The following is a 20,821-nucleotide window of genomic DNA, read 5'->3' as shown; positions in this document are numbered from 1 at the left end:
CCATTGCTGATAGAAACATCGGGGTGCAGGTGTCCCGACGTTTCATTGCATCTGAATCTTTGGGGTAAATCCCCAACAGTGCAATTGCTGGGTCGTAGGGCAGGTCTATTTTTAACTCTTTGAGGAACCTCCACACAGTTTTCCAGAGTGGCTGCACCAGACAATGCAATCATGAAATGGGCAAAAGACATGAAGAGAAATCTCACAGAGGAAGACATGGACATGGCCAACATGCACATGAGAAAATGCTCCGCATCACTGGCCATCAGGGAAATACAAATCAAAACCACAATGAGATACCACCTCACACCAGTGAGAATGGGGAAAATTAACAAGGCAGGAAACCACAAATGTTGGAGAGGATGCGGAGAAAAGGGAACCCTCCTACACTGTTGGTGGGAATGTGAACTGGTGCAGCCACTCTGGAAAAAGAATGTTTTTTAAAGCTTTGTATCTTAAATGATTTTTCCTGAAAGTATTCTCTTTTAATTTTGAGTGTTTATCTTATATAGGATGCTATAAACATTCAAGAAACAAAAAAACAAATGAAATGATAATTTAGGATGTTACTCTAAGGTGGAACAGTTAATGAAGAAGAGAGTGAAATTTAGACTGTTTGAGAAAGCGGCAGGATAAATTTAATGATTAACAATCCTGGGTTATGATCAGGTGAAGTTCTAGTAATTAAGTACAGATGGAACAGAATATGCTTACAATAACAGGATATATGAAGTTCAGGATATAGTTCCTGAGAGTTACTCAGCAAGCCTGATGGCAAATGGGGAATTCAGCAAGCCGAGAAATAGAGGAATATAAAAGCTAATGTTTTCATTACATCTGATCCATGTCAGTCTTTATTGAGAAGATCTCCAACAGAAAGGGTAGAATTGGCTAATATTCAACAGAAAACTAGGAATAAAAATAGGGGAGTAAACTAGAAGTAAAGATACAGCTGTTAATTCCCAGATCAATCACTTATTCTTTGTCCTGAAAAACTTTCATGTAAAAAAAAATGCTGAAAAGATGATGGCTCTGGGTCTCTGTTGAATATCATTGTAATGTTTGAATGAAAGTCTCCCAGAATATGAACATATCAATCAAAGGAAGTCAGAGACATACTATATAAATTCACACACATACATTTATGTACATTTTATGTAAAAATATATAACATATATAAATATATTTAAATATATATATTTAGAGGGAGTAGGAGAGAGGAAGTAAAGGGGATAATAAATTCCTGTTGTCCTTTTTTTAAACAAATATGTGCAATGATACAAACATTTGTGACATTAGAACCCATTAGAGATATGCCACTTGAGGGAGCATAAATTACTCGTGTGCTTTAGCATGTGTTTTGGAACTATAGACACAAAATGTTTTCTCTAAATTGCACACTTGTTACACAAAATAGTAATTCATTTAAAAGTAGTATCTTAGCTTTCTTGATTCTACCTGCTACTCTTAAAAAGGCAGCCATGTAAACCTAAGGTGCACCTAAAAGTGGAGATTTAGGTCTTAGCTGAAAGGTATTCCTCTTTGTGTAACTCAATTAACAACTTAGAGCCAAATCCATGAAAGATTATAGCAAAACTGTACAAATTCACCTTGTGGAGCTGGGTCAGAAGTCCCAAATTTAATATGATTCCTGTTTGTACTGCAGTTTGTGGTAAGGTGTATCATAAATCAGGTCAATCTTTAGTTCAAGTGAGTTACGAATCTTAATTCTGCATCTTTCACCTATAATCTGTAAGCACTTTGCAGAAAGGCAGTTTATAGGCCACTCAACGCAATCAAAGGAAACTGTATTTTGATACACAAATTAAAATTCATCTAATTTCACATAAAACAATGATATTAAGCTTTTCAAATTCTCTCAAATGGAATGTATCAGGTAATTTGTTTTTATTTTTTATTATTTTAGCACAGAAAAAATTTTAAAAGTAAGGTCTTTCAGTTACTGGTGCTGCTATGGGTAGGAACTTACCCAAAGACCAATGCTAGCTTTGTATTCAAGAATTCACAATGTTTTTCAAATATTTACATTAGTAGACATGAAAAATACTCTTACTTAGTTGCCACTTTAAAGGTGTCATCAGAGGAACAGGATTGTTTCAATATACTGGTAGAATGTAGAGCCTTAACCTAACCCACTTAGCCAGTCATATTTAGTAAGTGTTTAAATAGTACTGTATCAAAAACACAGAATTGGATTCTGAGGGTACTCAGAGAAGATGAAGACACCATGTGTCTTTTATCCTTGCTTACATAAAGCAACACAAGTTAATATGTAAAAGCACAATTTAACAATACCTATTTGTGATGGAAAAAATCACACCCCTTCCAATATCAGCACAGCTACTAGTTAGCTGTAAAGCTTGAACAAGAAACTTATTTTCTTTGTTTCTTCAATTACAATTCATTTGTCTTATAAACATTTCTTCAATATATAAAGCTTACAGTACAATCAGAAAGTTTCTCAATTCCATTAAATTGAAACACTTGAAGAGATTCTATAGACCTTAACAAAAAATAATATATGTATATTTACATCAGTTCCTAAAAGGGATGTAATTAGAGTCCAATGGTGTCACTCCTGGGTGAACACTTCTCTCTTGCCTGGATTCCTTTTTGTCTGATCCTCCCCATATGTAACTTAGAGTATGTCTACTTTGCTATGAGAGCACTATGTTCATTTTTATGTGAATACCCTCAACAAAAGAGAGGCTATATTCTTGAATAGAGAATTGCTACTGTGCACTACATAGTGATGGAAATAGTTAATATAAAATTTATAATTGAGTTAATTTTGTTTTCCTTTCTAAATAAAACAAACTTTTCATTGCCTAATTTACAAATCATGAGATGAATTCAATCATAACTAAAATATGAAGGAAATGAGAATTATGGAAAATAAATGAATTCTAGTAGACTATTTGAAATTAAACAGAAATTAAGAGTATCAAGAAACAAAGTCTACCATCAAAAATCATTGCAAATGCCATCAGTTGAAACCCAGAGACAAACCAATAGCTCTTCTCAGATAACAGCACAAATGGCTTTATGTCATTAAACTGTCCAGATATAACCCCAAACATCAACTTAATAAAATATGTTGGAAGAGAATCAAGCTATTCAAGTAACTTTTCCAAGTACAGCTGTACTTCAGGGGATAATCAATCACATCCAGCTGTGGTATTCTTCATTCTGACAAAAGTCTGTGACAGAGAAGCATGATGGACAAATTAGCCTCTCATTTTATGGAAGAACGGACCGGATATGGAATAGGTGACAAGTGCATGGGCTGTGTGTGCATGTGCACGTGTGCATGTCTGTAGGTGTGATGTGTTTGAATTTTCCCTACAAACTTCTATTAACAAGCTAGCCTTCTGCTGATATCTTCAATGTATTTTTTTCTTCTTAGTCATAAAAAACATAGCTTTATCATAAATCCATTGAGCTTTACATCCAATTTCAACCGAGTACAAACCTTAAAAAAGACAAACATTAACATCACGTATGTTTTTTTTTTTTAACATCACGTATGTTAAAGCCAAATCTTGTCAGGAGGTGAGGGGTCCTCCAAGAGACAGAATAAAACCTGGTAATTCTCATCCAGAGATAGAACTGCTCAGTGACCTTAATACTAAAAGAGGTCTCCGGGTGGAGGAAAGAATTAGAACTCATCTTTGCAATTTCACTTGACTGACACATCTGTCAGTGTCTTTTATGATCCAGCTAACCCACCTTGACAGAAGCCCAGCTGTACTTCCAGAATCTAATGAATGGCTGTTATGCTGTACTTCTAAAGTTAGCAGCTCTCTTATCTTTAATATTGTGGGTTAAACAGGACAGAAGCAAGTGTTGGATGAGGCTGTGGTTTTTGTTTTGTCACCAACGGTGATCTTATTACTTGCCTTTCAGCTGCTGGAAGAAAAACTTAAAAATGATTTTAAACTTTTCATAGTTTGCCTGTAACTTTGACCCTGCAAGATGAGAAAAGGCTGCAATATTGTTCAAGATTATTGTCATTTGACAATTTCTGCCAAAAGAGCAAAGATTCCAAATGCTTCTGTCTGCCCTTGATGTGGATAAATCTGCAGGCTTTTATTCCCACAGGAAACAATTCCAACGAAATTTGGTCATATTTAATATTCTAAGACTAATTAATTACAGTAGGATTTAGGTTACAGCTGGTAGTTAGAATGATTGATACTAAAGTTCATTTTCTACCAAGGGGTGGATAAGTTTTTTGCTGTGCAAACGGAAGATAGGATAAAATAATTCTACTGCATGTACATTTTTATTTCTCTTGAGATAGCTATTGTAACAGATGAAGCTCACATCGTGACCAACCCTTTGGCTAAAGATAAAACTCTTTTTAGTAGACATGCTACGTGGGTATTATTTAGCTCTTTTTTTCCCCTCTTCTATCACTTTCCATTTCAAAGATTGTCCTTAACTCCCAGAAAACTGGATATCACTGTCTTCTCTACTACAGTGGTTCTCCAACTGAGCTGTGGGGAAGTCATTTGATTCTTTTCTCTTGAAACGAACTTGAAAAATCAGCTCAAATGGACTGAGATAAACTAGTCACTTGGATTAGGAGAGGATATAGAAGGTGTTGAGGAGATTTTTACCCTAGAGTCAACACACTAGGAATATTCAGAAAAGGACAATTACATTGAACTTTCCTAAATTTCCCCTGCAGAATCTCTATCCAATATTTGATCTCCATGAGCTATTGCCTTAAGTTGGTTACTACACTTCCAGGTTATTTTTGAAGGGGATTTACCTTATTAGGGGCCCTTGGAGGTTCCAGTGTACTTGGGTAAAGTTCTCTGATGACAGAGGCAAATAATTGGACTTTCTTAGTACTTAGGGTCTGATTCTCTCGGTGGTCAAAAGTACTCCTTTTAAATAAGATGCTACTCTAAGACACACATCTTTACTCAACTTAGTGAAATGTATGGAAAACAAATTGTGCTGAAATTCTAGATTTATTTTAAAACCATTTCCTCTCAGAATAAATGTAGAACCAGTTTCATATCTTTCTGGAAATCATGAGAAATGAAGAGGGTAAAGGGGATTAGTTTATATTTTATCCATAATTATGTTGTTTAATAAATCACAAGGTTGGTCTCTGCAAAATAAATATCATAGGTGACTTAAAAATATAACTACTATCTTGAAGAGGAGATCATAGCAAAACAAATCTGTTGCATTCATGCCATTTGGAGAGTGGCTTACTTTTCAGATAAGCATGAAATTAAACAAATACATTCTTTTTATGTTTGCATTTATTTAGGATAGTAATGATAATAATAATGCCAAACATCTTAATTGCCAAGCGTTATATTTGAAATTTCTAAGCATCAACATGTAGTACCTGCCAATTTCATTATTAAGTAAATGATCCTTATATTAAGGTTGATAAAATTGAGACCTCTACTGTTTGGGGTAAGAAATCTGCAGTCACTAAAATTTTTGTTCCCCTGCATGTAAGATACTAGTTTTCTGTAGTTGTCCAAGGATTTTTCTTTATCTTTGATTTTGGGCATATTGACTATAGTATAAATGGATGAAGGTTTTTCGGGCTCCTTCACCATGTCCACTTATGTTTTCACCATATTTGCAAGTTATTATTATTTTTTAAAGATTTTATGTATTCATTCATGAGAGAGAGAGAGAGGCAGAAACACAGGCAGAGGGAGAAGCGGGTTCCCTGCAGGGAGCCTGATGTGGGACTCAATCGCAGGACCCTGGGATCATGACCTGAGCCAAAGGCAGATGCTCAACCGCTGAGCCACCCAGGTGCCCTGCAAGTTCATTATTTACCCCAAAGTTTTTCTGCATCAATTTTTCTTTTTTCTTTTTGGAGACTCCACTGACATGACTAGTACACTATTTGAAGTTGTTTCACAAGTCTCTAAGGTTCTGTTCTTTTTATTTTAAATCATATTTTTTGTCATTCCTGTCTTCTCTATTCTACTGTTGAGACCATTCTTGTGGGGTTTTGTTGTCATTATTGTTTTATCTCAAATATAATTATTCTTTCTAATACATCCAATGGTTACTTTTTAATAGCTTCCATTTCTCTGCCAAGAAACTCTTTCTGTTCATTTGTTTCAAGAACATTTATCTTTACCTCATGTAGCATGGTTATCTTAGCTATGAGAGTCTTTGACTAATAATTTCAATATCTGCATCATCTCAGGGTTGGCTTAGCACCCGATCATTATCTTTCTCCTCGAGAATTTGTCATGGTTTCCTTTTTCTTTGTATATTTAGCAACTTTATATTGTGCCCTAGATGTGTTTAATTTTGTGTTTGAATCTCTAGATCCTTTCAGAGTGTTGACTTTATCTTTATTCCAGAAGCCTATCATGCCCATTGGATTTAGACAGTTTTGCCTCCTGTGAGTGGCCATTTCAAGGTCAGTTCAATTTTCCAAGCCTTTGTTCTGCTGCATTAGGCCTTCCCCCCATATCTGAAGCTCAGTCAGAAACCCAGGACTTAGACTCAGTATCAGGGAACCCCATTTCCAGGTCTCTTTGCTTCAGTATTCTTTCCAAAATCTCTGCCTTCAGGGCTAACTTTTCCTAGGCCTCTGCTTCTAATGGCAGGGGGTTTTATTTGTGTGGTTTTTGTTTGTTTCTTTCCCTCAGAGTTTTATCCCTAAGCACTGTCTCACAGTTTTTGTGACTGTCATTTGGACAATGCAGTGTAACGGACAAGGAACAAAATAATAGACATCCCGCACTCTTTTGGTCACGTGTTTTTTTTTTGTTTGTTTGTTTGTTTGTTTGTTTTTGTGTTTGTTTTAGTTCTCTGTACAGGAAGATGTTTTGTTTTGTTTTGCTTCATCTTCTGGGTTTTATACCACAGCTTACTGCCCCTGCAAAAGCAGCTCTGCAACTAAGGACACCAGGGTAGGCCTGAAAGAAAAAGCAGAAATAATAAATTGAATTACACTGAAAATAAAACAAAATGGAATGGAATTGAAAGGAAACAAAAAAGGAAAGGGAAAGTCCTCTACTCCTTGCTTACAGAATCCTTTTCCAGGTTCTCTAGCCAGAATACATGGATATGGTTGCTGTCCAAATTCACTGTAGAGTACTACAGAAGAACTACTTTTAGGTAAAATCTGGGCAAGAAGAGCAAGTAATTTCATCTGTTAAGGCCATCAAGTTTAGCATCTATGTCCATTCTGACTACTATTATTTACTCTTCAGATTCCAAGATAATTGCTTTTTGTTCAGAGATTTTAGATCAGTGACACTGAGAGGCTGTAGTGGGACTTTCCCAGCTTGGGTGGCACCAAAAGTCTTATCTAGAAATTTTTGATATAAATACTTCTTTTATGGATGTGTGGCAATAATAAACACATTGATCTTTGTAAAGTTTATATCTTTCCTATTCTTGGACACTCAGATTGTATAATTTTCTTCATTATAAAAAATGATTTTATGAATATTTTTTGCAAATATATGTGATAGGCAGTCTCCATATTTGTTCACCTTCTTGATTACTTGCTTAAGAGAAATTTTGAAACTGAAGCTATTAAAGCAAGGTTTCAATTGCATTGTTTTGTTTTGTTTTGTTTCAATTTTGATGCTTGCTGCTATCTTTCCCTCTAAAATAACATTTCTGGCCCCAATATGGAGAGCATTCCTCCATGACCTACTCCCAAAAACACAGACATGATCACTTTTAAAAATAATTTCTAGTCTGATCAGTGGAAAAGAATTTCATTTTAAATTTGTGTTTCTTGGTACTGATAAGCTATATTTGAAAATTACAGCTTTTGGCTTTTCTTTTTTTTTGTGATTTTCCTATTCTGTTGATATCATTCTGCTTGATTTATAAAAATTCTTTATGTTGTGTTATCTTAACATTTTGTCATTTTCCACTTACCTGTGATTGTTTGCCTTTTAATTTTATTCACAGACCTTTTTTTGTCAAATAATCCTTTTGTAAAATACAATCTATTAATGATTTTTCACTGTTTCTACCTTTGGTGTCACCTTTATTTTTTAATATCTTTTAAAGACTTTATTTATTTAATCATGAGAGCCACAGAGATATAGAGAGATGCAGAGACACAGGCAGAGGGAGAAGCAGGCTCCATGCAGGGAGCCTGACGTGGGAATCCATCCTGGGTCTCCAGGACCAGGCCCTAGCCTGAAGGCAGCACTAAACCACTGAGCCACCCTGGCTGCCTTGGTGTCACCTTTAGAAAATTTTTTACATCCTCATGTTTCTATAAGACTCACATATAGATTCCTCTAGTATTTATAGTACCTAAATTGATTTTAGTGTACTGTGTAAAGTAAAGATGTAATTTTTGTTTCTGTTTACTGAAATGTTTTGGAAAGCTTTCTTTCCTTATGAGCAACAGCCATTTGTTAGGATAGCCACTTTAGTCAAAGCATATACATAAATAGTTATTAGGTAGTAGCTATTTGACTTGATGGTATATGAGCTTAAAGTTAAGAATTTTTTATAGGCAATCTTATGTTGGGTTCTATTCTTGATGTTTTGTAAAACTTTTTGGAATATTGAAAATACTACTCAAGCTCTGATTTGTACATTACAGAGTTCTTAAGAGTCCTGTTTTGTTTCTTTAGCTATAGGAATTTGGAAAATATTGACAGAAAATAGTATCCCTCATTTTTGGAAACAATAATTGGCTTTCTAAGAAGAGAAATTAAAAGGCAGAGAATATATTGAGGTTTTTTTGTTTTTATTTTTTAAGATTTTATTTATTCATAAAAGACACACAGAGAGAGAGAGAGAGAGAGAGGCAGAAACATAGGCAAAGGGAGAAGCAGGCTCCATGCGGGGAGCCTGATGCTGGACTCCATCCCAGGACCCCGGGATTGAGACCTGATCCAAAGACAGACTCTGAACCACTGAGCCACCCAGGTGCCCCAAGGATATTTTGTTTTAAAAGAGAAATATATATATATATATATAAATTATTAATGACCAGGATATTATAATATTTGAAGACCACATTCATTTGAGAACATTTTTTTTCTTTTTTTTTTTTTTAAATTTTTTTTTTTTTAATTTATTTATGAGAGTCATACAGAGAGAGAGAGAGAGAGAGGCAGAGCATTTTTTTTCGAGGCTTACTTTTTGGTTTTTAATTGCAAACCATAAAATGAAAAAGGCCAACAGCAATTTTATGAGCATTTAATGGAAGACAAAATTCATACTACGGAATCATGATCACAGTTTTCTAACTTAAAAAACTCAATGAAAAATATTGAACTCCCTTTCTCCTTAAATATTAACCAGTTGTGCTAAAGCATTCTTTCATCTGATTATTGACTTCTCTGAGCAACAGGCCCATGATATATTGTATCCAAACTTTACTTGGAAAGGCAGTTTGTCAGACAATAAGCAAGGAATCTCTTCTGAGCTTGGAGGGGCAAAACAGTGTTAGTATTCAACAGGATGAGCTCTAGTATATTGCCTTTTGTTTTCTAGTACAATCTAGGCTTCCAGTTCCTATCCGTGGCAGTGGCTCTGGGCACTTGGTCAGGCCTTGGCAGGTGAGGATAACAAAGCAAAAGGGAGGCGGGTGAAGTGAATTGAGCCACAGGTGGAAATTAACATCGAGTTCTGGCAGACATAATGCAATGGGGGATGTAGCTGCTGAGCGCTGAAACATCCCATTAAAAGTTACTGTTTGGATGATCTCATTCCATTATTGTAATGGGACAGATTATTAGATGGATGGTTTTCTTTTTATTGCTGGTCTGGTTTCACATGATGCTCGAGATTTTAATATTGTATTCACATTGCAGTAGATTCAGAGTGGGAAGAAAATGAGGAAATAACTAGCTCAGAGGATAACTGACCTAATCCTGGGTTATACTCATATATATCTTTACCTGGAATTCCACTGAGCAACGTGCCAAAGAATGACTTATATACGGGAAGGAGAACAATTGAACAAATGCTGCAGTGTAGCCTGAGGTTTAAATTAAATCTGGACGGAGGCAAGATTGACGGAGGCAATTGAAGCTGCATAAAGTGCCTATGTGCAGTGGGTCAGGAGAGCTGGGAATTAGAGAATTCTCAAGTGGTCTGTGAAAGACAAGTGCAGGAAGCCCAAATCAGAAAAATAAAGTTTCTGCCCTTGCTTGGCAGGTCAGAAAGCTGCTTTAGGGTAGCCAAGTTTAGCAAATTAAATTATGGCACCTTGTATGTAAATCTCAGATAAATGGTAATGTTTTGGTATAAGTATGTTCTATATATTGCATGGGACATACTTACATACTTACATACTTACTTGTGGTCAATGGGTATTAAGAAGGACACTTGTGAATACCCGGGGTGTTATATCTAAGTGATGAATCACTAAATTCTACTTCTGAAACTAATATTATACTATATGTTAACTAACTAGAATTCAAGTAAAAACTTGAAACATAAAAAAGAAGTTTCTCTTAAAAAAATATTTCATTTATTTATTCATGAGGGACACACAGAAAGAGGCAAAGACATAGACAAAAGGAGAAGCAGGCTCCCTGCAGGGAGCGGGATACTGGACTCAATCCCAGGACCTTGGGATTGCGACCTGAACCAAAGGCAGCTGCTCAACCACTGAGCCACCCAGGTGCCCAAAGAAGTTGCTCTTTATCTGAAATTCAAAATTAACTATGAGTCCTATGTTATATTTGTTGGCAACTCTACTTTCAACCAATCCCTTCCTTCCTGTTAATTCATGATTACAGGGGTTAGTAATCTGGGATTTAATCTGCATTAAATCTCTTGAGATTTTCTTACTGCCTAGAGAAGTAAACCTGGTGATGCTGGCTAGAATTAGTCAAATAAAATATTCAGCAGAGTTATAGAACTTAATACAGACTTCTCTCTGGAAACAAATTTGTCTGAATCCTCTGATTATGGAAAAAGTTCCTTACCAATATATCAACGAACCTGAATTACCTACCTCTGTTTTATAAAATAATTTCTTAATAATGATGGTAGAAAATGCTGTGTTGACATGTGTTTCCTCCCTAGATATCTCTTCAATATGTTCAGCTACATAACACAATAGAAAGGTCATCTACAAATATATGTATATTACATAATTGAAAATATTTGATATGGTCTCCTTTTATCCTATAATTAGAATCATTTGAGATCTCAAAGAAATAACATGTCTAGATCATAGTGATCTTGACTTCACACAACCTATATGAACCTTTCTTCAGTTATTGCTGATCTTACTTTTATCCTTTGATGCACAGAAAGACATGCATAGTCACGTGTGAAATAATTTTGTGTGTCTTGACAATGAGATATTGTCATCATCATTCACTGATAGGTTAATGATTTCTGACAAGTCCATGTAAGTTATAATAGATTGCAAAGGGATTGCATTTTAACCCAGCTTGTGCTCTTGGGTAAAAACTTCTTAAAAAATAATTAATCTTGAGCAAATAAAATTATCATTGCTTTGGCAGTACACTAGAGAGAGTGACATGACATGATGCTACACCCACAGGCAACACTTCTTCCTCCCAGCCCTCATTGCAGCATGGAGTCGAGAAATCCTTGGTTCAAAGTATATGTTCTATTCTCCTTTCTCTGAACAAGCATTGTCCACAGAGCATAGGGAAAGAGTTTACACACCCTTCCTAGGATGAGACACAGAGCTGCATCTGCCACCCATTCTGACTTTCCTGATTGAAGGGACATGAATTCTCCCAGGTGGCTCAATCTCTACTTATTGACGATGATATCACTTATCAGGTTTGGCTGTAATAAGCTGCCTTATTGACTTCTTCCTTGTCACTCCTCCAGCTAGCTCCTTGTCACAGGCACCACTGCTTTGCATCAGTCTGCCTTTGCTTTATTGGCTTATTGATAGTTCCATCCATCTTCTTCAAGGAGGTTGACAGGCTGGCATTTGACTCTTCTGTCTTCCTGTGATTTTACAGCCAGCAGGATGGCTGCCTGAAGTCCCTGGAGTTTTGCCCAAATGGCTGGTGTGCAAACCACTCCTCCTCCCTACACCAGAGGATGCTACAGATTCTGTATTGCAAAATATGGAATTGTTGATAAATTCTTGTCTATGTGTGTTTTGGTACAAGAGGGAGCTAATATTTGACCTAGTGACAATGACAAAACAGCTTCAGACTGTTTTTCCAGGTGCTCCCTATGAGAGCTCTCTAATTGTTGCACTAACAGAGCCATGATTTTCCCCAGGTATCCAAGCAGAGCCAAATAGCCGCAGGGGTGTGAACTGATTCCCTTCTGCTTTGTACAACATCAAAACCATGTTAGAAGAGCTCTGACAAGATTCTTTGGTACTGGTGGTAAGGAAAAACTAATTCCTAATACTAAACTCATTGATTTTCAAAGACAGAATAATAACAACTTGATTTTTTGTTTTAATTTAAGGTCAGTGTTTATGCCTCTGGCATGTGAGGAAATTATTTGACTTGTAAACTGAGTATGTTTGATTTGGAACGACTCAAAGAATGAGACAGCATGATGTAATGAGAGCCTTTCATGGGAAAAGAAAACAGGGATTATATAATGGAAAAGCTTTCAGGGGTCCACACGGCTAGATATCATTATACATGCATTTTCATCCCATCCTTACTAGATTTTATGCACAAAAAATAATCTAGGCTGTATCTATAGAAAATGAATTAAGGAGTTATATCAGGTGCAACCAAAGTTCTAGTATGAAAGTATTTCTTTAACTTTAATCAGTCTCTTTAGGAATTTGCAATACCCTATGGATGAGCTTCACACCAAAGTTTTAAACTTTTTTTTTTTTTTTGGTTTTGTTTTGGAGAAATATAAGTGCCTCTTAGGGGAAAAAAAAAAGAATAGAAAATGAAAAAAAAAGAGCTATCACGAATTATGTGATAATAAGTATTATTACATGATTATTACATGATTTAATTATTATCAGTAAAATCTGGAAGAATAAACATGGAAGTGAAATGACATTGACATTTGATAATGATAAGGAAACAAGGCCCATAAAAAGTAATTATGAGAAACTGGTTAAATATTAATTTAAAAACATAAAGGTAAATCTTTATGTTTTAATAAAAAAGATGGAAACATTAATTTACATTAATTCACTTCCAAGCCCTTGCTTTATATTTTTACACAAACAACTAGAGGATCCTTACTGCCACCCTGACATCTTTTGGAATTCTCTCCATTAAATCTTTTGGGGAGATGAAATTCAATATTCCACACTCGTATTGACTTATGAAACAAGTGTTTATAACTTATTTGACATTTTGTTTTGCATTTCTTCTAATGTGGCAGATTAGGAAATTCTAATGACTGAATGACAGGACACAGTGGCTGAACGTCCACAGCAACATAAACACAGTATTCTATATTCAAGCTGCCTCTTGAAGTCAAGAATAGTATCTTGATATCAGAAACCAAATACAGTTACCTAATAGCACACCGATGCTTCTACAAAGCATTGGGAAATTGTACCAAAGGGAGACAAATCCTTGTTCTACAAAGCTCATAATAGAGATCACTGAGAAACAACTGGAAAGCCATGAGCTGGAGAGAAAGATGTGTGCAGCTACTTAAAAAATATCTACTTCAGCCTTGAGAGCTTTGTGGATCCCAGTATCTAAGAGTATCCTCATTTCTCTCATCCACTCATATGGTGTAAAGAGAGCATTAAATTAGAGCGTAGTATTCTTTCCTACTTTGCTGGGGCTGCCATGACTTAAACAATACCTGCATGACTTGAAACAACAGAAATTTATTCTCTCATGGTTCTGGAAGTAGAAATCCAAAACCAGGGCAGCCCGGGTGGCTCACCGGTTTAGCACAGCCTTCGACCCAGGGATCAAGTCCCATGTCAGGCTCCCTGCATGGAGCCTCTCTCTCTCTCTCTCTCTCTCATGAATAAATAAATAAGATATTAAAAAAAGAAAATCAAAAAATCTAAAACCATTGGGCCAGCACATACATAATCCCTCTGCAACTCTGAGTAGACTCCTGCCTTGCCTCTTGCTCCCATATGATGACAACCATAAGTCCTTGGCATTTCTTGACTTGCAGCTGCCTCATTCCAATTCCTGCCTCTGTCATCACAGGCTGTCAACATTGTCTCCCCTCTGTGTGTCTGTCTCTGTGTCCACTTTGATCCTTTCATGACAACACTAGAGTTATTGAATTAGGATCCACCTTCATGACCTCACTTTGATTGCCTCTGTAGAGACCCTATTTATATATTATGTGATATTGGGAATTAAGTCTTCAACACATCTTTTTTTTTGGGGGGGGGGTCAAAATTCAACCCATAATAGGGCAGAGCAAATACACTATGCCACCATAAGAGTTATTAAATTATATTTTGGTCAGAGAAGGAGGTAGAGGAGGATGGGACATCAGAGTAGGCCTACTTTTTCTATTTTTGCTAGTCTTAGAAACTCCTTGTCAAGCACCTGGGTGGCTCAGGGATTGAGCATCTGCTTTTGGTTCAGGTTGTGGTCCTGAAGTCCTGGGATTGAGTCCTGTATCAGGCTCCCCATGGAGAGCCTGCTTTTCCCTCTACCTATGTCTCTACCTCTCTGTGTGTGTCTCTCATGAATAAATAAATAAAATCTTTAAAAAAACACCTCTTTTTCATCAATGATCATGATGCCTCTTTCTTACATACTCTCTACTCTTCCAGCTGGTCAGAGATGTCCCTCAATATATGTTTGAAAAAGAGTTCCTACCTTCATATATCAAATATCTGCCACATTGTCCGTCTTCCTTTGATAAGAAATTCAACAGTCTTTGTTTCTGCCTGGAGCACAGGAATTTAGGGATGGATGGTGGAGTGATACTTTAGAAAACCACCAGCTGCTAATACTCAATTGCTTCTTAGCCAAGTTAGGGTAACAGTTCTCATTTGTATTACTGAGAAATAATCAGTCCTTGAAGTTAGATGGTGTCTGGATCATTTAACATGAAGAAATAATGGAAAAAGAAGTTACTCTACTTAATCTGAACCATGCTAAAAGGGACTTAGTTTGACCTCCAAAAAATGGAGTGGTGATGCCCCATCGCTTTTCAAATTGTGGACATGATAAGCATTTTTACAGCAAGAAGCAATAGAGAGCCCAGGGACCTACATAATCTCCATTTGTCTTTCACATCAGGATAGACCAGACGAGGATCAAATTATGAATAACTAGGAGACATTCTGTTGCCAGGAGAACATTCTTATTTACTAAAATTGAATAAAGTAGAAAATTGTTCATTTTTGATACTGGATTATTTCATTTGGGGGGAAATGGCATCATTTAAAAAAGAGTTAAGTAATCCATTCCTTTTTCTTTTTTATGTTTAAAACAGTGTATATATTCAGTATCTGAAATAATATTTGCTACAAGGTAAACGAACATATATTTATTAAGTGCCTATTGTGTTTGAATTAATGTATTTGGCTCTGTAACATCAAAATCTAAAGGCCTTGGCTCAAGGTGGTTTTGTATAATGCTTTTTTTTTTGGTGCTGTCCACTATTGATATTAAACAGTTCATCACAACCAACATAGACAACTGCTTTAAAGGCAAGGGGAAACAAATATGGCCAAATGCTGCATCTCTTAAATTAGAGACAGACCATGTAGACATATAATTTCTCCTGTTAACTGGAGTTATAGAAAAAAATTAAATCAGTCTACAGAAACTTTTAGCTGTTGTAAATAAAGTGACAATTTTCTTTAAATGCCATTCTTCCTCTCCAAATTGCCTATCAGTTTGCAAGTACTTCTAAAGCCTGAGAGGTGAATATTTAAATTGAATTTAAAAACAATTTTTCTGGCAGCCTGCGTGACTCAGTGGGTTAAGCATCTGCCTTCAGCTCAGGTCATGATCCCAGAGTCCTGGGATCAAGTCTCACATCCAACTTTCTGCTTGGTGGGAGCCTGTTTCTCTCTCTCTGCCTGCCACTTTGCCAGCTTGTGTTCTTTCTCTGTCAAGTAAAGGCATAAAATCTTTTAATAAAAAAAAATTTTTCTGACTCTTGGCAAAAATTAGTCAATTAGTAAGACAACACCATTACTGTGTAATTTTTTTTTATTACCTGTACTATTGGGTGATAAAAACATTTTAAATCAAGAGCCTGAGGACATTAAACATAAACAAATCATCACAGTATTGTATGCTCTCTTCTGTATTAATAAGAGTGACATGCGCTCCAGAAAGTCAAAGCAGGAAAAAATATCACATCAATAAGCTAAGGAGACTGAAGAATATCCTCTCTGGGGTTAGAAGAAATGTATATATGTTGTGACTCAGTAATTTTTCCCCTCATTGCACTTTCACCCACACCCCGCAGGCCCCCTGAATCTTTGGGAAGAAAACAAAGATATTTATAAGCACAGTTCTCTATATACCATTCTTCTCAGTGGGTCTGAACATTTAACTTCGAAAAACACTTGTGAGTTTTAACAGAATAATTCATATATTCATTATTTTTATCAATTCTTTCTTGCATATGCCTCTTAAAATATACTTAAAAATCTCAGTTTCACTGAACTTTGGTTTTGATTTGACTAAACCAAAAACTCACCAGTAAGAGATTACCTCCATGTCTCTCTTTTATATTCCAGACCGCTAATAGAAAAAGCAATAAAAGCATTTAGCAATAGAGTGTACATTGATCAAGCAGTTTGTTGACTCACCTTTCCATTGTGCAGTTGCCATAAAGGACTTTTGGGAAATAGATACCAGATTTGGTAGACTCTTTAATCTTTTCAGTAAAGTTAAACAATACAAATGCTAAAAAAAAAAAAAAAAAAATCAATCTGAGAATTTTGCCACTGTATTTCTTCTAGTTTTACTAGTGACATGATCCTGGCTGCTTTTGAGATATTTAAAGATGAGAAAACTTCTTACTCATGAACCTTTGCTTTCTTTGCTAGGACTGCCTTTCTGGAACCCTTGCTGTGATTTCCTCCATTAATCACATTCTCAAAATTTGAAGACCACATAAAGAGCCACACTTTTCTTCCAGCTGAATTATTTGCTCTCCAAAAACCTCATGGATTAATATAAAAGACCATTTTGGATTTGTGCAAGGCAATAGCCTTTAGTTTTTCATCCTGCCATAACTCTCTTTTCTCAATTTTTCTCATTAGCCAACATGTCACCAGCTCTCTCCTTTAGGGATTCTTATTATAACCAGTCTTCCAAGGATTCTCTTGTCAAGGGTACTATAGTCAGGGTTCTTGGCTGCAAACAGCAGAAGCCAGTTCTATGAAGTTAAGTAGAAAATGAATTTAAGAGAGAAAAATGAAGACCTCACAGGGGTTCAGGGAGGTCTGGAGTATCAAGCTGTGAAAGGACTCAGTGGTGCCTGAGATAGTGAGCACCACACACCCACCACTTGCAGAAACAGTCAGGTTGGGACATTATTGTCTCAGCCACTGGATCCCCAGTCCATGACAGTCACTACCGCATTGCTACTCTAGACCCTATCTGCTGCAGGCACCACTGTTCCTTGCACAGAAGTGAATTTTTATTCCTCCATGGGTCACTTAGTCCAAAATTAAAATCATGGATATAAGTATCCAACCAGTCAAGCTCTGTTTATTCCTTCACTGCCAAGAGTTAAGGAGACTGAATAATGGGCATTTGTAGTTTTTAAAATGAGAAATGAGGTTCTGCCTTGAACCAAGATTCATACGATGATTGATCAATGGTTGATTCTCCAGGAGCAGAAGAGTATCACATCCCAGGCAGCCAAAACAAAAATCAACCAAAAAAAAAAAAAAAATGGCAGCTATCAACTACTAGAAACAGTCTATAACATGGACACATTATTCAGAAATCACTAAAATATGCCCCTGTTTTAGAAATTAATATTCATTTAGACATACACACCAACAAATCAAAATGTACTATTGTATAGATCATAGGAACTTTCACAGATTACTTTGGAGTCGAAGAGGTTGAAGGAAAGAATTCTGCATATAATAATCTAGAGAGACTTCACCATAGAGGTGATATTTATTCCAAGAATAATACTTGTGCCTATTTAATAAATGCTATTGTTCTTAAGTTACTAATATATGTAAATCCCTGACATATATTACTATTTTCAAACCTCCTACCAGGAATCAAGAGACAGATGTCACTATGGCCATGACAAATGATCAACGAAACTTCCACACAAGTTTAAACAGTTAGTGAATGGCTGAGTCAGAATATAAACTCAAGATTTCACAAATATTCTTCATCTCCTAACCACTATATATAGAGAAGGAAGATAAGACCAAATCAAGCATAGAGTTCTCAAGGGGTAAAGGAAAAATTGCAAAATGTCTGCAAAATTTGGAGAACTAGGAAAAGCCAGTAAAGAACAAATATTTAATTGAGGATTACTACATGCTAGAAATAGATCCAAGGGCTTTCCATGTCTTGCTCATTTAATGCTCACACCAATTCAGTGAATCAAGTATTATTATTAGAAATCCGATTTTACTAATGAAAAGATCAATAAGGTCAAGCAATTCCCAGGGTTTCACAGTCGGCATGTCTTTCAATAATCTCCTGCTATCAAACAAAACTGAGACTCAGAGGCTTAAAATAAAAAAAAAAAAAAAAAAAAAAAAGGCATTTTATTTTCTTTCATGATTCTGTGGCATGACTGGGCTCAGCAGGAGAGTCCATTTAGTGTGAGTGGGCTAGAATGTTCAAGGTGGCCCACTGACATATTTGGTGTCTTTGTGGGCATGGCTGCAAGGTGGGGCCTCCTTCTCAGGGCTTCTTCAGCTCCAAGTGGCCTCTCCCTACAGTTGATGTCTCCACATGGTCTCTCAAGCAGAGGAACCAGATCTTTCACATGGTTAACTCGGGACTCCCAAAAGCACAACAGCAGAAGCTATCAAATTTTCTTAAGGCTTAATCCTGGAACTTTAATAGTTCCAATTGTGAAAGGCTCAGACAAGATCCAGTGTGCAAGAGGGTTATACAAGAATATGAGCCTGGGAAAGAAATGTGTATGGGGACCACCTTTGGAAAACTAATTATGCAATATGTTGTGTAGCTAGAGTTGACAACCAAGTGCCTTGACCTGGAGCCTCTACTTTTTAACATAAAATCCGTGGAAGTCAGGAAAGAAGGAAGGTGGGAAAGAGAAGGAGAATGACTAGAGACCGGTTGTAGAGTCACACTCTGAGGATAGGAGGCTAAGAATCTGTACACAAAGCTAAGGACATTTTTTTTTCTTGCTGTTTACTTGATCACCAGCAATCCATGCTTAAATTTGTTCTTCATAACTATATTATTTATTGGAAAAGAGGGAGAAATCTTCAGGTTCTCAACAATGGTCATCTTCCTTTCAAATTAGGAATGCTGCCCTTTATACAGTTCATATTAATGGCAAATGTGTTGGCATGAGAGGTAGGAAAAGATCGTTCACTGATCAATTTATTTAAGAAGCAGCTTCTAAAGTTAATAAACATCTTTCATTTTCTTCTCTTCATAATCTTTAATTTTAAAAGTGACAAAAATGTGTATCATCATGTGTTTTCACATGTAAGCCCATTATTCCCTCACTCTTACTGACATGCCTATAGATTCCAAACTGAGGATTCCACTGGGGTTAAAAGATAAAGTGTGACCAATGAGCAATGGAAGGGGAAGTGTTGAGCGTGTGTTTGGTGTGACTCCTGTTAGAAAGAACAACAATACAGAGAAGGCACAGGTACACAATTAAGTGCAGCTGCCACAAAGTTTAGAAAAAATATCTGATGGTGGTCAAGTGGGTGCAAAACTCTGTTAGACATTTTCAGGAGTCTAAAACGTTTTTATCTGAAAATGTATTATATTCAATTAACATCACCTGCTAACTCTATGATACCATCTGCATTCTTTAGGACTGAACTCTAAATTCTCACAAATTAAAAATGAATAATGTCTCTATTAATGAGCAGCCATGTTCCAAAACATTGCTTATGAATGTAATGCTGCTGTCTTAGTTCATTTAAATATAGCAAAATTTTCATTCTTTAACAAGATGTGTGATTATTTACCAATATCTCCTCCTTAGAGCAAAATAGCTTAGAAGTCCTTGAAAACACTACATTTACCAGGCAGCAAATCCATTTCTGTTTAGGAAAAAAATAAAGAAAGTTCCAAACAGAAGAGAAGCATTTTGGGAAGGTCAAACCAATGATCTATACAGGAAATAAATGGAATCTGAAAGAAAAAGCCAGTACACCACCTTTATGAGTTTCCTGTTAATGGACAAAATATTTGGAAAAGTTACAGTAGTTCTGTCAAAGAGGTCACTCTATATTTGCTAGTCCCATCAGTCTTTAGCAATTCTATAATAATTTCTCTTATACCCTCCACTAAAAATTTATGAATATCAGAGAAAAAGTTCTAAATAGTCCATTTTTTTTATTAGAAAAGGTATACAAATTGGACTACTTTGTAGTCTACATTTGGACTGTGTTTATCTCCTTTCCCCCCATATGCGTATATTGAAATCCTAACTCTCAAAGTGATAATATTAGGAGATGGGGCCTCTGGGAGATAATTAGGTCAGGCGGCTGAAGCCCTCAGGAATGAGATTAGTGACCAGAGATTTCCGTCACCTCTAACATCAGGGGAAGACACAGTGAGAAGATGGCTGTCTATGACCCAGTAGTAGGCTCTCACAGCTACCAAATCTGCCAGCACCTAAACCACCAAAACAATCACAGCACCCCATCTTGGGATTTCTCAACCTCAGAACTGAAATAAATATTTGTTAATTAAGACACCCCATCTATGATATTTTTTAGGAGCCCAAACTG

The sequence above is a fragment of the Vulpes lagopus genome, chromosome 6 (assembly GCF_018345385.1).
Source record: "Vulpes lagopus strain Blue_001 chromosome 6, ASM1834538v1, whole genome shotgun sequence".
NCBI classification, from domain to species: Eukaryota; Metazoa; Chordata; class Mammalia; order Carnivora; family Canidae; genus Vulpes; species Vulpes lagopus.
This window is presented reverse-complemented; position numbering follows the sequence as displayed.